Raw genomic sequence first — 19,440 nt, forward strand, 5'->3', positions numbered from 1 at the left:
TCTCTCTCTCTTCTCCTTCTGGGACCCCTATAATATGAATATTGGTGCATTTAATGTTGTCCCAGAGTTCTCTTAGGCTGCCTTCACTTCTGTTCTTTTTTTTTTTTTTTAATATGTTCCATTTTGTGGCAATGATTTCCACAATGATTTCTGTCTTCCAGATCACTTATTGGTTCTTCTGCTTTTGTTATCCTGCTACTGATTCCTTCTAGTGTATTGTTCATCTCTGATTGTTTGTTCTTTAGTTCTTCTAGGTCTTTGGTAAACATTTCTTGCATCTTTTCTATTCTGTTTCTGAGATCCTGGATCATCTTCACTATCATCATTCTGATTTTTTTTTTCTGGGTTTTTGCTATCTCCACTTCATTTTGTTGTTTTTCTTGGATTTCACCTTGTCCCTTCATCTTGGACATTATTCTCTGTTTCTTCATCCAGATTAACTTTCTGTAATGTGGTTTTTGTTCTAGCTACTGTGGAATTACTGTTCTTCTTGCTTTTTCTGTCTGCCCTCTTGTGGATAAAGCTAATAGGAGGAACGGGGTGGGGAAAATTGGATCTTGCTCTGATGGGCAGGGCCTTGCTCAGTAAAACTTTAATTCAATTATCTTCTGGTGGGTAGGGTTGCATTCTCCCCCTGTTAGCTGTTTGGCATGAGATCTATGGTAGAGTTAATGGTGACCTCCAAGAGGACTTACACCAAGGGGCATCTTCTAAGACTGCTGCTATACTGCAGTGCCCCCATCCCTGTGGCTAGCCTGTGCCAACCCATGCCTCCATAGGAGATCCTCCAACACTAGCAGTTATATCTGCCTCAGTCTCTTGTGGGGTCACTACTCCTTTCCTCTGGGTTTGGTGTGTGCAAGATTTTTTGTGTGTGACCTTAAAGAGTGGAGCTTTGGTTTCCCCTAGTCCTGTGGAAGTCCTATAATCAAATCCCACTGGCTTTCTAGGTCAGAGTCCCTGGATATTCCCAATCCCTTTGTTGGATCCCCAGGCTGGGAAACCTGATGTGAGGCTAAGAACCTTCACAACAGTGGAAGAACTTCTTTGGTATTACTGTTCTCCAGTTTGTGGGCTGCCCACCTGGTGGGTATGGGATTTGATTTTACTGTGATTGTGCCCCTCATACCATCTCATTGTGGCTTCCTCTTCGTCTTTGGACACGGGTTATCTTTTTTTGGTGGGTTCCAGCATCCTCCTATCAATAGATGTTCACTAGTTAATTGCGATTTGGGTGCTCTTGCAAGATGAGTGCACATTTTTCCACTCTGCCTTCTTGCCTGGAAGCCCCTTTTTAAAATTTTTGCTTCTATTTCAATTGTCTTTGGCTTCCCTGGTAGCTCAGATGGTAAGGAATCGGCCTATCAAGCCAGAGACCTGTGTTCAAGCCTTGAGTTGGGAAGGTCCTCTGGAGAAGGAGATGGCAACTCACTCCAGTGTTATTGCCTCGGAAATCCCATGAACAGAGGATCCTGGTGAGCTACAGTCCATGGGATTGCAAAGAATCAGACACGACTTAGCGATTAAACAGTAACAATTGTCTTGGGAGACTGAGCTAAGAAAAATTGATATGATTTATGTCAGAGAGTGTTTTGCTTATGGTCTCTTCTAGGAGTTTTATAGTATCGTGTCTCATGTTTAAGTCTTTAAGCCATTTTGAGTATATTTTGGTCGTGATGTTAGGGTGTGTTCTAACTTCAATGACTTACATGCAGCTGTCCAACTTTCCCTGCACCACTTGCTGAAAAGACTGTCTTTTCCCCATTTTACACTCTTGCTCCTTTGTCAAAGATTGACTGTGGATGTGTGGGTTTATTTCTGCACTCTCTATCTGTCCATTTTACCATATTCCTGTTTTTGTACCAATAACACACTGGTTTGACTACTGTAGCTTTGTTTTCCCTCACCTCTCCCCTGACCCCAGGATTACTCTAGCAATTCTGAATCTTTCACTTTCCATATAAATTTTTGGATTATTTATTCCAGTTCTGTGAAAAATGTTATGGATTTTATTATATCTGTAGATTGCTTTGAGCAGTACTGCCATTTTAACAATATTAATTCTTCCAATCTAAGAGCATGGGATATCTTTCCATTTCTTTTAATTCATTTTTATTTTCTTTATTAATGTTTTATGGTTCTCAGAGTATAAATCTTTCACCTCTTTGGTCAGATTTATCCCTAGGTATTTTGCATATATATATTATATATAATTATATGTTATATATTTTATATATTTATAATATATAAATTATATATTTTATATATAAACAAAATCATGTGTTTATAATATATCATATATAATATTATATATAACATATTATGTATATTCATTAATATAAATATATTATATATATTCATTAATATCAATATATTATACATATTCATTGATATTTATGTATGTTAATATTAATCAATACAATAAATTATATAATATTTTATATATTATATAAAATAATATATTATAAATTTATGTTTATTTATATAATATATATATTTATTATATATTATATATTTACATATATACATGTCTATATATATAGAGAGAGAGAGGTATGATTTTAAAAGGATTTTACATTCCTTTTCTGATATTTCATTATTACTGTAAAGGAATGCAACCGATTTCTGAATGTTAGTCTTGCAAACTGCTACTTTGTTGAATTCACTTATTAGATTTGGTAGTTTTTTGTGTGTGGAGTCCTTAGGGTTTTCTATATATAGTATGTTATCTGAATATAGTGAGAATTTTATCTCTTCCTTTTCAATTTGGTTATCTTTTATTTCTTTTTCTTGTCTGATTGCTGTGGCTAGGACTACCAGTACTATGTTGAAGAGAAATTGTGAGAGCAGACATCCTTGTCTTGTTCTAGATTTTAGTGGGAAGGCTTTCAACTTTTCACCATTGAGTATTATATTGGCTGTGGGTTTGTCATAAGTGGCTTTTATTATGTTGAGATATGTTCACTCTGTTCCCACTTTGGTAAGAGCTTTCATCATGAATGGACATTGAATTTTGTCAAATGCTTTTTCTGCACCTATTGAGATGATCTTGTGGTTTTTTACTTTTGTTAATGTGAAGTGTTACATTGATTGCTTTTCATGTTAATTATCCTTGTGAACCTAGGATGAATCCCACTTGGTCATGTTGTATGATCTTTTTTACACGTTGCTGGATTTGATTTGCTAATATTTTGTTGAGAATTTTTGCATCTATATTCATCAAAGATAATGGCCTGTAATTTTCTATTTTTAGTGTTGGCTTTGTCTGGTTTTGCTATCAGGTTGACAGTGGGTTTATAGAATGTCTTTGGGAATGTTACCTCCTCTTCAATCTTTTGGAAGAGTTTGAGAAGAATTGGTATAAGTTCTTTGCATGTTTGGTAAAGTTCACTTGTGAAATCATATGGTCCCTTTTTTGTTTGTTTGTTTTTACAGATTCTATTTCTCTTCTAGTGATTGGTCTGTTCAAATTATCTATTCATTCTTGATTTAATTTTGGTGAGCTGTATGTTTCTAGAAAGCTGTCTGTTTCGTTTAGGTTGTCAAATTTGTTGGCATATAATTCTTTATGCATGTGCTGTGTGCTCAGTCATGTCTGATTCTTTGTGACCCATGACTGTAGCCCACCTGGTTCCTCTGTCCATGAAATTTTCCAGGCAAGAATACTGGAATGGTTGCTGCTTCCTACTGAGGGGCAGGGGATATTCCCAACCCGGGGATCAAATCTGATTCTTGCATCTCTTTGTCTCCTATACTACCAGGTAGATTCTTTACCACTAACACCACCTGGGAAGCCCATAATTGTTTATAGTGTTCTCTTATGATTGTATTTCTGTGGTAGCAGTTGAGATTTCTTCTTTTTCACTTACTATTTCGCTTGAGTTCTCTGTCTTTTCTTCTTGGTGAACCTGGCCAGAGGTTTGCTCATTTTGTTTACCCTTTCAAAGAACCAGCTCTTGGTTTGTCTATTTTTTTCTTTTTTCTAAAATGTCCTATTTACTTCCTCCTTGATCTTTGATATGTACTTCTTTCTGCTACTTTAGGGTTTGTTTGTTCTTTTTTTTCCTAATTCTTTTAGATGATAAATTATGTTATTTATGTGAGATTTTTCTTGCTTTTTGATGAAAGCCTATATTGCTATAATTTTCCCTCTTATAACTGCTTTTGCTGCGTCCCATAGATTTTGTATGTTTGTGTTTTCATTGTCATTTGTCTCAAGGTATTTTTTTAAAATTTCCTTTTGGATTTCCTCATTGATTTTTTATCATGCTATTTAGTCTCCATGTAATCATTTTTTCCTCATTTCTTTTCCTGTGGTTGATTTCCTGTTTTGTACCATTTTGGTCAAAGAAGATGCTTGAAATAATTTCTATATTCTTAAATTTGCTGAGGTTAGTTTTCTGCCCTAGGATTTCGTCAAACCTAGAAAAGATTCTGTGTGCACTTGAAAAATATATATATATATATATATATATATATATATATATATATTCTGTGTTTTCTTTTTTTGGATTAGTGTCCTGAAAATATCAATACTATTGTAGCATTTAGGACCTTTTTTGCTTTATTGATTCTCATGTGGAAGATCTGTCCATGAATGTGAGCAGGGTGTTAAAATCTATTATTATAGTATTCCTATCAACTTCACCATTTATGTCTGTTGAATATTTGTTTTATGTATCTGGGTGCTCTCATATTAGGTCTATATATGTTGCTGAGTATAAAATCCTCTTCTTGTATTGATCCTTTTATTATTATATAATGTCCCTTTTTATATTTTATTAAAAATAATCTTTGCTTTAAAGTCTATTATGTCTGCTATGGGGATTGCAACTCCTGCTTTCTTGTCATTTCCGTTTGCATGAAATATCTTTTTCCATTCCCTCATTTTTTTTTTTCCATTCCCTCACTTTTAACTTTTAATCCGTGTGTGTACTTTGCTGTAAGGGGGTCTCCTGTAGGCAGCATATTGAAGGCCCTTGGTGCTTTTTTTTTTCTATCCAGTCTGCCACTCTTTGTCTTTTTATTGGAGCATTCAGTCCATTGACATTTAAGGTTGATATAAATACATTCCCCTGGAGGAGGAAATGGCAACCCAGTCCAGTGTTCATGCCTGGGAAATGCCATGGACAGAGGAGCCTGGTGGGCTACAGTCCATGGAGTCACAAAAGTCAGACATGACTGAATGCATGCTCACATTATGCAATGATACATATGTGTTTATTCCCATTTCAGATCTTTTCCAATTGATTCTTTCTTTCTTTCTTTTTTCTTTTTCTTTTTTGTGGTTTGATGGTTTTATTTTATGCTCCTGTTCTCTTAAGTTTTTCTGAAGTTATTGTATGTTCTTGATTTGTAGTTGCCCTGTTTTTCAAGTATGTTCAGTTCAGTCAGTTCAGTTGCTCAGTCGTGTCTGACTCTTTGCGACCCCATGAATCGCAGCACGCCAGGCCTCCCTGTCAATCACCAACTCCCAGAGTTCACTCAGACTCACGTCCATCGAATCAGTGATGCCATCCAGCCATCTCATCCTCTGTCATCCCCTTCTCCTCCTGCCCCCAATCCCTCCCAGGATCAGAGTCTTTTCCAATGAGTCAACTCTTTGCATGAGGTGGCCAAGGTACTGGAGTTTCAGCTTTAGCATCATTCCTTCCAAAGAAATCCCAGGGCTGATCTTCAGAATGGACTGGTTGGCTCTCCTTGCAGTCCAAGGCACTCTCAAGAGTCTTCTCCAATATCACAGTTCAAAAGCATGAATTCTTTGGCGCTCAGCTTTCTTCACAGTCCAACTCTCACATCCATACATGACCACTGGAAAAACCATAGCCTTGACTAGACGAACCTTTGTTGGCAAAGTAATGTCTCTGCTTTTCAATATGCTATCTAGGTTGGTCATAACTTTTCTTCCAAGGAGTAAGCATCTTTTAATTTCATGGCTGCAATCACCATCTGCAGTGATTTTGGAGCCCCCCAAAATAAAATCTGACACTGTTTCCACTGTTTCCCCATCTATTTCCCACAAAGTGATGGGACCAGATGCTATGATCTTCGTTTTCTGAATGTTGAGCTTTAAGCCAACTTTTTCACTCTCATCTTTCACCTTCATCAAGAGGCTTTTTAGTTCCGCTTCACTTTCTGCCATAAGGGTGGTGTCATCTGCATATCTGAGGTTATTGATATTTCTCTCGGCAATCTTGATTCCAGCTTGTGTTTCTTCCAGCCCAGCGTTTCTCATGATGTACTCTGCATAGAAGTTAAATAAGCAGGGTGACAATATACAGCCTTGATGTACTCCTTTTCCTATTTGGAACCAGTCTGTTGTTCCATATCCAGTTCTAACTGTTGCTTCCTGACCTGCATACAGATTTCTCAAGAGGCAGGTCAGGTGGTCTGGTATTCCCATCTCTTTCAGAATTTTCCACAGTTTATTGTGATCCACACAGTCAAAGGCTTTGGCATAGTCAATAAAGCAGAAATAGATGTTTTTCTGGAACTCTCTTGCTTTTTCCATGATCCAGCGGATGTTGGCAATTTGGTCTCTGGTTCCTTTGCCTTTTCTAAAACCAGCTTGAACATCTGGAAGTTCACGGTTCACATATTGCTGAAGCCTGGCTTGGAGAATTTTGAGCATTACTTTACTAGCGTGTGAGATGAGTGCAATTGTGCGGTAGTTAACCCTTCTTATATCTATTTGCTTTAGATTGATAGTCATATAGACTCAAATACATTTTAAAAAAAGAAGAATCTTCATTTTCTTAATCTCCTTCCCCACATTTTATGATTTGATGTCCCTTTTTACATCCTCATACTTATCCTTTTGCTGTGCTTTCACAAGTAGGTATTGTGCTTGTTTTTCTTTTTGATCTGTATACTGGCTAATTTAAGTGATTTACATTCCAATTGTTATTTCTTCCTTCCTATTTCTTCTTGCTTCTTTTCTATTTAGAATGCATGCTGTGTGTTAAGTCCCTTCAGTTGTGTCCAACTCTTTGAGACTCTATGGAGTACAGCCCTCCAGGCTCCTTTATCCATGGGATTCTCCAGGCAAGAATACTAAATTGGGTTGCCTTGCCCTCCTCCAGGGGATCTGCTCAACCCAGGGATTGAATCCACATCTCTTATGTCTCCTGCATTGGCAGGTGGGTTCTTTACCACTAGGGCCACTTGGAAAGGCCCCCATTTAAAGATGACCTTTCAATATTTCTTTTAAGATAGGTTTAGTATTGCTGTATTCTTTTAGCTTTTTGCTTGTCTGAGAAATTCTTTATTTTTCCTCCTTTCCTAAATGGCAGTCTTGCTGGGTAGAGTATTCTAGGCTGCAGATTTTTCTCTTTCAAGACTTTGAATATATTCACCACTCCTTTCTGGCCTGCGGTGTTTCTGTAGAGAAATCAGCTTGATAACCTTATGGTTTCCCTTGTAAAAACTGCTTTTACCTTGCTGCCTTTAAAATCCTCTCTTTAACTTTTGCCATTTTTATTATGTCTTGGTGCAGGTCTGTTTGGGTTCATCTTGTTTGGGTCCCATCCTGATTCCTTTCTCTCTCTCTTTTATTTATTTATTTTTTTCTTTTGCCCTACCCAGTTAAGTGGAGATTTTCTTGCCCTTTGGAAGTCTGAGGTCTTCTACCAGGGTTCAGTAGATGTTCTGTGAGAGTTGTTTCACCTGTAGATGTGTTTTTAATATATCTGTGGGCAGAAGGTGAGCCTCACATCCTCTGTCATCTTGATCTGGTCCCCAGGGCAGTAATGATTTTCCTAATGTTTAAGGTATGTTTTCTTACCATCCTGTAAGTTCAACAGCAAAGATTATGTAATTTATTTTGTAGTCCTAGAGTATTGGGTGCAGAGTATATACCTGACAGACACAGACCAATGAGAGAAAAGAAACATGAGCTGACTTGTGGCAGAGTGTAGCACAGGACACTGGGGAAAAGTGACTCCAGTGGAAAGTCTGGAATTCCAGTTTGCTGATCCTGACCCATATCTACCAGAGCTACAGTCTTCTTTTCTAGGTCTCTGAAAGAGAGCAAGTCAGCATGATAATCCAGAAAAATGTTCCCTTGTTATTACTAGTTAGTACTTTGGGTCCTGGAGGTGGAAATGGAAACCCACTCCCAGTATTCTTTCCTGGAGAATCCTATGAACAGAGGAGCCTGCTGGGTTATAGGGCTGCAGTCCATAGGGTCGCAAAGAGACACAACTGAAGCAACTTAGCACTGCAGCACTTTGGGTCCATGTTATTTTGTGGCCTTCCACTCTGATAAAAGAGTTGGATCAACTATGAAATGGGAGACTTCTTTAATCCTTTTTTTCTCCTGAGCCATCCACTGGGCTGTTCAGAGGCCCCTAGGGCCTCTGATCTCTGACCTTAATGACCACATCACCATGCCATAAGGAGGAAAGAGAAAGAAAGAGCCCCTTCAAGTAATTCAATAGAAAAGATCTTCAGAAGGACGAGGTCATCCTCCAAAGAGCAATCCTAATGGAAGTCGGAACTTTGCTCCTACCACAAACCCCCTTCTCTTGGCCCTGGTCTGATTGTGAGCCTTGGGTGCACACACGTGCTCCTCTTCTTACAGGGAGGGAATCATGCTGATTTCACTCTTCCTAGTACAATGGCTCCCCAGTCTGACTGATCAGAATCACTTGAAGAGGTTATTAAAATCTGAGTAGAATTCTGGGAAAAAATCTAGGACCTACATGGAGACAAGTTCCCCAAGGGATTTTCAGGCAGTCAGCATGGCACTGGAGCATGGCTTGCTTTTAAGGAAATACTTACCTAGAAATGGGGCAGTGCCATTACACATCACATTTTTTTCCTTCTTTGGTCAATCCAAGGATATCTAGATTCCATGATCAATCAGAAATGTGAGTGTCTTTTTCCATAGAGGAGAATCACCAAAGTATTAGTAAATTCCTACATATGACATTGTAAAGACATTTTTTCTTCACCCTTGCTCTTCAACCTTGCTCTTATGTATTCTGCTATAACCAATGAAGTTAGCATATTGTTAGAAATTATGATCTCTTGGCAAATTCTAGAACATATGCATTTACATGATCAAAATGTATTTTCCCTTGCAAAATGAATTTAGATTAACTTTCAAAATGTATGATACAAAGTACTATAATAATTTAGAATTATATACACAATGTATTTATAAAATTAAAGTACATTTTCAAGCTAAACAATACACTTAACCAGGTTTAACCTTCCAACTTTATCTGTCCTCCGTCTTTGATTTTCTGAGGCTGGGAACAACAGCTAATATTTAGTGAGCATTTGCCGTGTGTCAAGCACTCTTCCAATGTTTTACAAGTGTTATCCTATTTCATTCTTACAACAACCCCATGAAGTATGTACAACTTATCCTTCTGTAGATGAGGACACTGGAACAGAGAAAAGTTAAGGAGCTCATTGCAAGTCATCTAGCTAGTATGTGGTGATGCTAAGATTCAAACTCTGGCAGTCCTGAGCCCAAGTCCTCATTAGCTAAGAGCCTTTGTAAACTCTTCTACATTAATAGCAGCACAAACCTCTCTTCTGGGAAATGCCCCTTTTCCTACTGAAGTAGATCCTATATGTTCCTTCTGGATTAATATGTTCATCCTTCAGCCCTAGGGATTCAATGGTGAGTTAAAGAGACCAAGGAGAATTGAGAAATCAAATATCCTGCCCATTTACGAAACCAAGATTCTGCAGGTGATCTGGCTCTGAATCTAGAACTGGGCTCTTGCTAATGCCAAGACCAGATTCCTGATGATATTTGTGAAAGTCCTCCAATAGTCCATGTAACTGCAATTATAGGTAGAGAACACCCGTTAGTAGCAGACTCATTTTAAAGTCTCACCCATGGCTTCTCTGGGCCTTCATTCATGAAAAGACAAGCTGCTCTGGCTCTAGAATGAATGATTATCCCTGATGATACTGAATTACTTTCTCCAGATTCAGTCTTAGTACAGGAGTCTTACTTTCCACCTGGGAATTTGTCCTGAGAGGTTGGGCGGTTGCTGTAGTGTATTGATGTTGAGTGGACCTACCACCAAGATCCTGGTCTCCATGCCTATATTTGTCCTCATCTGCTGGACTTGTCAGATACTCATTATGAGGAGGGTGGCAAACCTCCAGAATCTGTAGACCCTCAGCCAGCCACCTTCAAAGAGAATGTACAAAGAGGACTGCACACACATGAACATTTTCTGTGTGGCTCAAATTAACCTGGAGACCTGTGTAGTTCAGTCTCAGAGCATGGCTGAGTCCCAGAAACAAACTCAAAGCCTAAAGTAAATAAAATGGAGTTTCTACTTCCAATGCAAACTAATTTAAAAATTAATAAAAACAGAAATTCAGATTCCCCCCTCCAAAATAATGGAGTTCCCATCTTTGTTCATGCAGCTGCTCCCCAGTCTCCCTTCCAACCTGCATAGTCCTTTGCTTCTCCTTGTGTCCATTCCTGTACCTCCTTCTAACACACCTTATTAAGTCAATCAACTTAATCTTGCCCTCCCCCACAAAGTAAAAAGCCTCCTTCTTTAAGAAGAGAGAAGAGGCTTTGGAAATTGAGCTGACAAAGGATTTTTTCTAGTGGGAAGGCTGGAATGGTTGGGAGGGTTGGGGCTAGAGTCTTGGAACACTGCTGTATTCCTTTACTCTCCTTCTGTTTCTCTCTCTCTTCCCCTCCCTCTCTTCTTCCTTCTTTTCTTCCTTCCTTCCATGCTGTACATTACATGCTCACAACTTATTTATTCTATAAATGGAAGTTCGTGCATTTAACCAACCCTGTCTCCCTTTCTCACTTCTAAACTGTGGGTCAGTTTGAACACCTTCTCCACATTACTGAGATAGTAATTGAACAAAGGGTGTAGATGTACAATTATGACCTTCAAAAGAGAAGAAAAAATATTTTAGGCAGGTAGGGAATAAATGGTCACACCAAAATCAGACTATAACATTTTGTTAAGCAAGTTTCTGTGTTTTAAATGTTTTCTATTTCCTGAATAATCTCCAATAATCCACACTCCCTAAAATGTAATAAAAACTAGTATGTTTTCATAATAGTGATTTTTTTTTGAAAAATTCTGTGGCAAATATATTTCATGTGGTGTTGCCATGTCATTTTATTTTTCTTGCTGGGTAAGTCCACTTTATGAATGTTTTATAAACATACCCCAGGAAATCTGGGGTAAGTCGTCTGTACTAGCAGTCAGAAATTTAGAGGCTCTAAATTCTTTGTTATAATAAATCTCTTGACATACAGGGTACCATATTAATGGTAATTAATTTATAGCATAATTTAAACTTGTAGAAATAAAATGTTGATTGCCTCTGTCTGACCTTTCCCTGTCAGACCTAATTCACTTAGCCTAAGGCCCTCAAGGCCCATTCATGTTGTCATAGATAAGATTTCATTCTTTTTATGGCTGAATAATATTCCATTATATTTATCTATCTCTATCTATATACATATATATCTTTATCCATTCATCCATCAATGGGCACAGGTTGTTTTGTATCTTGGCTAATGTAAACCATGCTGCAATAAACCTGGGGATGCATATGTCTTTTTGAATTAGTGTTTACATTTTCTTTGGGTAAATACCTCAAAGTGGAATTGCTGGATCATACATTAGTTATATTTTCATTTCTTGAGGAACCTCCGTACTGTATTCCATAGTGACTACACTACCATTTATCTTGTCACATTACTAATCAGAACTTTTTATGAAATGCTTCTCTGATCTCCTTTCCTCATAAGCTAGTTTAGACTGTGTTTAAACTGGGAGGATCCCTCTGCTTAGACTATCATAGAAGCTATACAGCCAGAAAGAGGAAGAAAAAAGTGAAACCATTTTTAGAGCTTTTTTTAAAAAGGCTAAGAGGACAAGGGAGATTCTCAAAGGAAAGGGAATCCTGGTGAGTACTCCAGGCAGGAGGAGAGCCTTGAACCTCAAGGTTCCTCTCACCAAAGGCTCCATCCCAGACACCTGGGTCCAACAGGACTGAGTCCTCCACACGTCACAACATAACTCTTCCTCTTGAGGATCTGGGGACTTGAACTCCCTCTAGAGGCTGAAGTGTGACACTTAAGGGTAAGGAAGAGTACATAATGCTTAGGGGTTGAAAGGAAGCCAAGTGTGAAAAACTGTGAGATAAATGAATTTACTAAGTCTAAACTAAATAGTAAAATAATGAAGGCTTCATAGAGAAGGTGACAGAAAGAAGGAGCAAGTGATTGAATAAATGAGCATCAGGGGGTTTTATTGCTTTAGTTTATACTTGATTGCCCAAATTTTCTCATTCTGAATATTTGCAAATTTGCAGAAGCTATAGAATACATATTTCTGTTTGGGAAATGAGACATTTCTTAATTCTGTTTATGGAATTTCTCTAGGTTCCTTCTTGTCATCCTACTTCCCAGCCTGGCTGGCTTCTGTACAGGAATGTTTGGCTCTTCCTGGGATATGCTGTATGATAACAGTCTCTTGGAGTCTCTGCTGGGTAGGCATAGCTTCAATTTATGTCTGCACTCTTCCAAAGGGTTTTGAAGCTTTCCGAACTTCTAAATCCAGGACCAGCTATTTTGAAATAGAATAAAGAGACTTAAACAAGCAAACTGAACTCTGTCTTCCCTACCTACATTTCTTCCATGTTAACTTTAACCAGGGTGACAGTATTCAGGAGAGAGAAGCCACCCAGTAACACAGAATGATTCTTTTCTTTAAACTGTGCAAAATCATGGGTTTGCTGTGAATGCTGTATGCTGGTAGGCAGGTGATCCTCAAAGAGTTAAACCACTTTCCAAGTTGTTTTGAACTAAACTTTTGCCCCAGGGTTTAAGAAATCTCCCTCTCTAATTGAAGTCTTCAGTCAGTGGCTGCTTATAATCAAGAAGATTGCACTTAAAAGGTATAGAAGTTGGTCTTATTATTGGCATTAGAAGATTTTGCTTTGTAATTACAAGCCAGGGAGTCTAGAACCAGTAGATCTTATACAGAGAGAATGGCAGACATTTCAGCTCAAACTGCATATTCACCAAGAAAAATGGTGCTGAGCTGTTTGTGACAAGAAGTACCATTGGCTTTTCATCTTTTGAGCTTCTGATATGCTATTCTATTTGTCTTATAATGAAATTAGTGGTTATATTCATTCATCAAGTACTTACTGCTTAATAATATGTGCCTGGTGTTTGTACAGAAAGCTTTGTAAACAATGAGTAGAGAATACAGATTCAGGCAAAGAAACAGACTATTAAGTTTAAGGAACATGATCAGGAAGACTTGGGAAGGACATATATCAGTCATCAGCAAAGTTTTTTTGTTTTAATTTGAGGAACAAATTTGAGAAACAAAGCGGCTGACAGCTTTATTGCTTTGGAGAGGGGATAGTTAGTTCAGGAGCTTCTTGATGGGGTGGGTCTGCTTCTTCTTCACCATCACAGACTTCTGGTTGCACAGGATGGCTCTGGCTCTGGGGATGGTGGCCATGCACAAATCTGGGTGGTACTTGTTCTTCCAGATCATGTGCCAGATGCTCCTAAAGGTGACCTGAGCATTCTTGCTCACGGTGGTTCGCACATCGGAAGTAACCAGTTTGTGCTGGCCAGATCTCCGGCACCATCACGACCCTTTTGTCATCGACTGCTGGCTGCATGCCCACAGTCTTGCTGTGAGTGAGCCCATTATAGTGGAAGAAGTTGCAGGCCTTCAGGTTATTGGGTTTGGGGCTGTTGTTCAGTCACTCAGTCGTGCTCGACACCTTGTGACCCCATGAACTGCAGCAGGCCAGGCTTTCCTGTCCTTCACTATCTCCCAGAGCTTGCTCAAACTTATGTCCATTGAGTCAGTGATTCTATCCAACCGTTTCATCCTGTCGTCCCCTTCTCCTCCTGCCTTCAATCTTTCCCAGCAATAGAGTCTTTTCCAATGAGTAAGCTCTTTGCATCAGGTGGCCAAAGTATTGGAGTTTCAGCTTCAGCATCAGTCCTTCCAATGAATATTCAGGGCTGATTTCCTGTAGGATGGATTGGTTGGATCTCCTTGCAGTCCAAGCGACTCTCAAGAGTCTTCTCCAGCACCATGGTTTGAAAACATCAATTCTTTCATGCTCAGCCTTCTTTATGGTTCAGCTCTCACATCAATACATTACTACTGGTTTTTGGAAAAACCTTAACTTTGACTATACAGACCTTTGTTGGGAAAGTGATGTCTCTGTTTTTTAATACACTATTTAGGTTTGTCATTGCTTTTCTTCCAAGGAGTAAATGTCTTTTAATTCCATGGCTGCAGTCACTGTCCACATTGATTTTGGAGCCCAGGAAAATTAAATCTGACACTGTTTCCACTTTTCCCCTATCTATTTGCCATGAAGTGATAGGACTAGATGCCATGATTTTCATTTTTTGAATGTTGAGTTTCTAGGCCAGCTTTTTCACTCTCCTCTTTCACCTTCATCAAGAGGCTCTTTAGTTCCTCTTTGGTGTTGTAAGTCTGCTCGTTCCTCTTGATTGAGAAGCTAGAGCAGTTCTGCATGACCATACATTATAGATACATGGACAGGGGGGTGGCTCCGCTCACTGTGGCCGCCCGAGATGGAAAGAGCCAGCAAATATCTTTCATTAAGGGCTAGACAGATAGTATTTTAGGCTTTCTACAGTCCTAATGCTCTCTGACACAACTATTCAACTGTACTGAAAGTTGAAATGTTGAATGTGAAATTGACCACAGAAAACACATAAATGATGAACATGGTTGTCTTTTAAGTTGTGTTTATTTATGGGCATTGACATTTGAATTTAATTTTTATGTGTCACAAAATATTCTTTCTTTTGTTTTTTTTTTTTCAGCTGTTAACAGATGTAAACACCATTCTTAGCTCATAGGGCTTACAGAAACAGGAAATGGAATAAATTTGGCTCATGTGCCATAGTGTGCTGACTCCAGACATGAAATAATCTCTAGGACCATCTTGCCACCATTTGAGAGGTACCTGACTGCATGGAAGAGAGAGCAACCAGTGCATTCTTTTGTCTTAGGTGTGACTTTATGTAGCACTCTTACAAAGGCATTAGAGTTGGTAAAATATTTACTTCTATTCTAAATACTGGAAGGGCATTTTGAGGACATTCCCTGCACTCCACTCCTCCCTGTATTAACTGTTCCAATGTGTAAAAACCTTCATTTGAGAATATTCTTCCCAATGTCCAAACTCAATCAGCTGTGCTAGTCAGCTGTGCTAGAGGGAAGGTTGTATCACGAAATGAAACCAAACTGCAAACAACACTGAATAGTTGAAACAATCTGAATAGTTTCTCTATAGAGCTCCATGGGCTGGGAAGAGCTTAGCTATAGATAATGGTCACAAACAGGAGGGCAGTATCTGCAGTCTGGGTTTAGAAGGCGAACATATTAGCCTTACTGCTGTCACCTGGAAAGAACCTTGTCAAATTTAGAGTCCATTGTACAGTAAAGTCTGATGATAGAGTGAACTGCTTCCAGAGACAGGGAAGTCCCTGTGTTGAAATTGGGTAAGGAGGAGTTAGAGGTCAATTAGTGATAATAGGGAGAAGGTGATGTGGGATCTGCAACTTGAAATTATAAATTCTAAGACCATCACAGATGATGGCTTTGTGGCACATGTCATCTTGCTTCAGTTGGAGAAACAACATGAAAAAAAGAGACTAAAATGAATTTTGTTGTCATGTACCGTATTTTACATTTCAGATCACACAGGCCCAACCAGACATAATTACCAAGACCCACAGGTCCCTGGGTCCCTGGGATGGGCAATTGATTCCCAAACAGGTGAGTAGTTTAAACCCAGGTTGGGTTTTTCTCAGTCTTGTGAGCAAAGAACCAAGCATTTTGGTAAAAGTGGATGAAAAAGTGAAGGCGTTCCATTTCATTTTATAACCCAGGCTAACGTCCTCTCCCCTGTTGATTTCTGATCTTAGAAACCAAATACTTGCTAAGGGGAATGAAGTCTGAAAAGGGGGAAAAAAAAATAAGCTAAGCTTTAAGTATGTCCCAGTGGCAAGCATTTAAATTAGAGCAAAAGAAAAAAGCTCTCTGAACCAAGTGGTGAAGGCTCCCCCGACCTGGACTCTTAGGGTCCAACCCTAAGAGAAAGGGCAGGTCCCCCAGGCAGCTGTCTCTCGCGCCAGTTGGGTGAACTGCTTTGTCAGCAGCACCATGCATCATTAGCGGATCTGGAAAAACTCCAGCTGCCTTCCTCTTACACTCTCTCTGTACCTTTCACTTTAAAAAAGCTTTCATCGACATCATCCCAAACATCTTTTGTTTTCCCAGCTGGAGAAGGCTTTCTTTCTGTTTGCATCCCCTTCTCCAGCTAACTAAGTTCTTTTGCCCTTAAGAACCATGACCATGAATCAAAGGGAATCATCACCTGTAAACTCTAAAGTGAATCTGGGCGCTTTGGGATTCCATAACTCATCTGTCTTCTCGGAGCTGCCATATTTAGTTACATTTTCCTTACGCTGTTGGTGGTCATTATCTTCCCTGCTTTCCATCCCCCATATTAGAGACAAAATATGAAGCCCCTCACAGCAATATTTTCTTCTGAGGTTTAGCTCCAATGCAGCATAATCCTCTTTGCTTGGGTGGGGGGTTCCCAATCCTTCTGTCAAGCTGGGGTGAGATACATGTCTAACCTATGGCTAGAGTTATTTACTACATAAAATGATCTCCTGTTCTGGGGTTTAACATGAATTTTCTGCAAATGGCTTTATAATAAATCTCAGGAAGGAAATCAATGTGTTTTTAAAAAAATTTTTTTTAAAGATTGATACCCATTTCTTGCCCATAAAACCTCACACAGAATTCTTGGCTTTCATACATTTTTCATGCATTTTAATCTTTACATCTAAAGTTAAATGGAGTTTTGAAAGTCATTTGTTTATCTTTCTGTCTCCATAGATGACACTATGCTCTGATTTTAAACATTGTAAAGGTATGAGATTCTGCTGTCTCGTTTTGGAACCCTGGTACCACAGGAATACTTTCCTACAATGATTATCCCACCCATTTTGTGTTATTTTGGGTTATAGTAGAAAGGGTGAATAGACCATCATTATTTTCTGAGAGACATAATTTGATGTAATGAAAATATTTACTCGATGAGTTGTTTCCAGGCTGGGGAGTTACTGAGAGTTCACCACCGCCTTGCCTTTAATACTTTGCCCCTTTCTCTAACTCTTACTTTTTTCTTCTTTTTATATTTGGAAAATCCAGTGCCCAGATCACAAGAGGACCAGTTTCTGGGAACTGGGCACTGTTCAATCTAGATACATGCAAAACTGTTAGTGCACAATTTGTTGCCCGCTGAAAGATCCCAGGGCTTCCTAAGCAGCACTGGTGCTGAAGAATCCGCCTGCCAGTGCAGGTGACCCAAGGGACGAGGGCTCGATCCCTGGGTGGGGAAGGCCCTCTAGAGGAGGGCATGGCAAACCACCTCAATATTCTTGCCTGGAGACTCCCATGCACAGAGGAGCCTAGTGGGCTACAGTCCACAGCGTTGCAAAGAGTTGGACATGAAGGAAGCGACTTAGCATGCATGCAAAAGATCTTAAATATCCACATAAGTGGGTTTTGAATGAGATTGAAAACTTTCCCTGGTCCATGGAAACGTCTCTGGATTTTTATTCTCAAATAAAACTTCAAGGTATCAACTGGTTACCTTCAGATGCTAACTTCCTAATGTCAAGCCAAAAGCATTTGGCTCTGATTGTGTGGGAACCCTCTATGACACTCCCAGATAGTTTCTGAGAAATAGGAAGGAAAACAGGGAAAGAAAGTGAAAAGAAAGTGAAAGGAAATTGATATCAAGGTGCTCCTTGGAAGATGGGATTTTGTGTGTGTGTGTGTGTGTGTGTGTGCGCGCGTGCCAGTAAACCTAAGGAAAAACTGCTGACATGGCAGTAGTATTCAAGTACCTGAGCTTCGTGGACACGCAGCTTTCACAGAGATCAGTAAACTTAATGCCTGAAGAGGTGATGCTATTAGGCAAGACTGCAGAGCTCATAAGTGGTAAGACTCAAAATGCTCATCTTCTAACAGCAACTGATATACAGCTGGTGATTACAGGTGTATGCACTGGTTGTTAAAACATTAGAACACTTCTACCTAGTTAGTAAACAGCTGTTTCCTCGAGTCCCTGCTGCACTAGTCCTCCAAGCCTTTGTCTGGGGACTAACCCTCCCTCAAGCCTCCCTCATAACCCTCCCACTAAAGGTTAGCCCTGGACACATTCATAGCATCCAGGCCCTGCTCTAGCTTTGTGGTGGCTGATATTCATAGTAGTTTGTCAGTGCCTATAGTATATCATGGAGAAGGCAATGGCAGCCCACTCCAGTACTCTGGCCTGGAAAATCCCATGGACCGAGGAGCCTGGGAGGCTGCAGTCTATGGGGTCACGAAGAGTCGGACCCGACTGAGCGACTTCACTTTCGCTTTTCACTTTCCAGTTTCATGCATTAGAGAAGGAAATGGCAACCCACTCCTGTGTTCTTGCCTGGAGTCTCCCAGGGACGGCACAGCCTGGTGGGCTGCCATCAATGGGGTCGCACAGAGTCAGACACTACTGAAGCAACTTAGCACAGCAGCAACATAGTATCTCAATTACACATTTTAAACATCACTCTGTGCAATTTTGCCTCATCTGTACGCTGTCACGTGTGTGACCACACCTCCCGTCATCGCTCCCTGTTAAGTCTATGAATCTCAGAACCTGGATTCTTGATCTCTTGACGAGCCTGGGCATTCTGAGAAGGTATAAAGTGCTTTTGTAAAACTTTGGGTTTTGTTTAGGAATCAGAATGGGTTGTGGACTGAGTTGTGTACAATCCAAATCCCAATTCATATGGTGAAGTTCTAACCCCTGATAAGTTACAATGTGATACGTTTGTGAATACATCCTTAAAGAGATAGTTAAGGCAAAATGAGGTCATTAGGATGGGCCCTACCAGTATGATTGGTGTCCTTTTAGAAGAGGAAATCTGGACACAGGCAGGTATGGAGGAAAGGCCACGTGAAGACGCATGAAGTAGATGGCCATCTGCAATTCAAGGATAGAGGCTACAGAAGAAATCGACCCTGCCAACACTTTGATTTCAGGCTTCCACCATCCTGAATTGTGAGAAAATAAATTTCTGTTGTTTAAGCCACCTGGTCTGCAGTACTTTGTTATGAATGTGAAAGTCACATCTGACTCTTTGTGACCCCATCGACTATACAGTCCGTGAAGTCCTCCAGGACAGAATACTGGAGTGGGTAGCCTTTCCCTTCTCCAGGGGATCTTCCTAACCCAGGGATCAAACCCAGGTCTCCCTGTATTGCAGGCAGATTCTTTACCAGGTGAGCCACAAGGAACCCCAAGAATACTGGAGTGGGTAGCCTATCCCTTCTCCAGCAGATCTTCCCAACC

The 19,440-nt window shown here is 39.7% G+C and overlaps 1 pseudogene; it reads right to left on the minus strand.

Moving 5' to 3' along the window:
- Window positions 1-13,388: 13,388 nt before the first annotated feature.
- Window positions 13,389-14,618, minus strand: LOC129626920 (60S ribosomal protein L28-like; annotated as a pseudogene).
- Between the last annotated feature and the right edge of the window lie 4,822 nt (window positions 14,619-19,440).

Source organism: Bubalus kerabau, chromosome 14 (assembly GCF_029407905.1).
Source record: "Bubalus kerabau isolate K-KA32 ecotype Philippines breed swamp buffalo chromosome 14, PCC_UOA_SB_1v2, whole genome shotgun sequence".
Classification (NCBI taxonomy): Eukaryota; Metazoa; Chordata; class Mammalia; order Artiodactyla; family Bovidae; genus Bubalus; species Bubalus kerabau.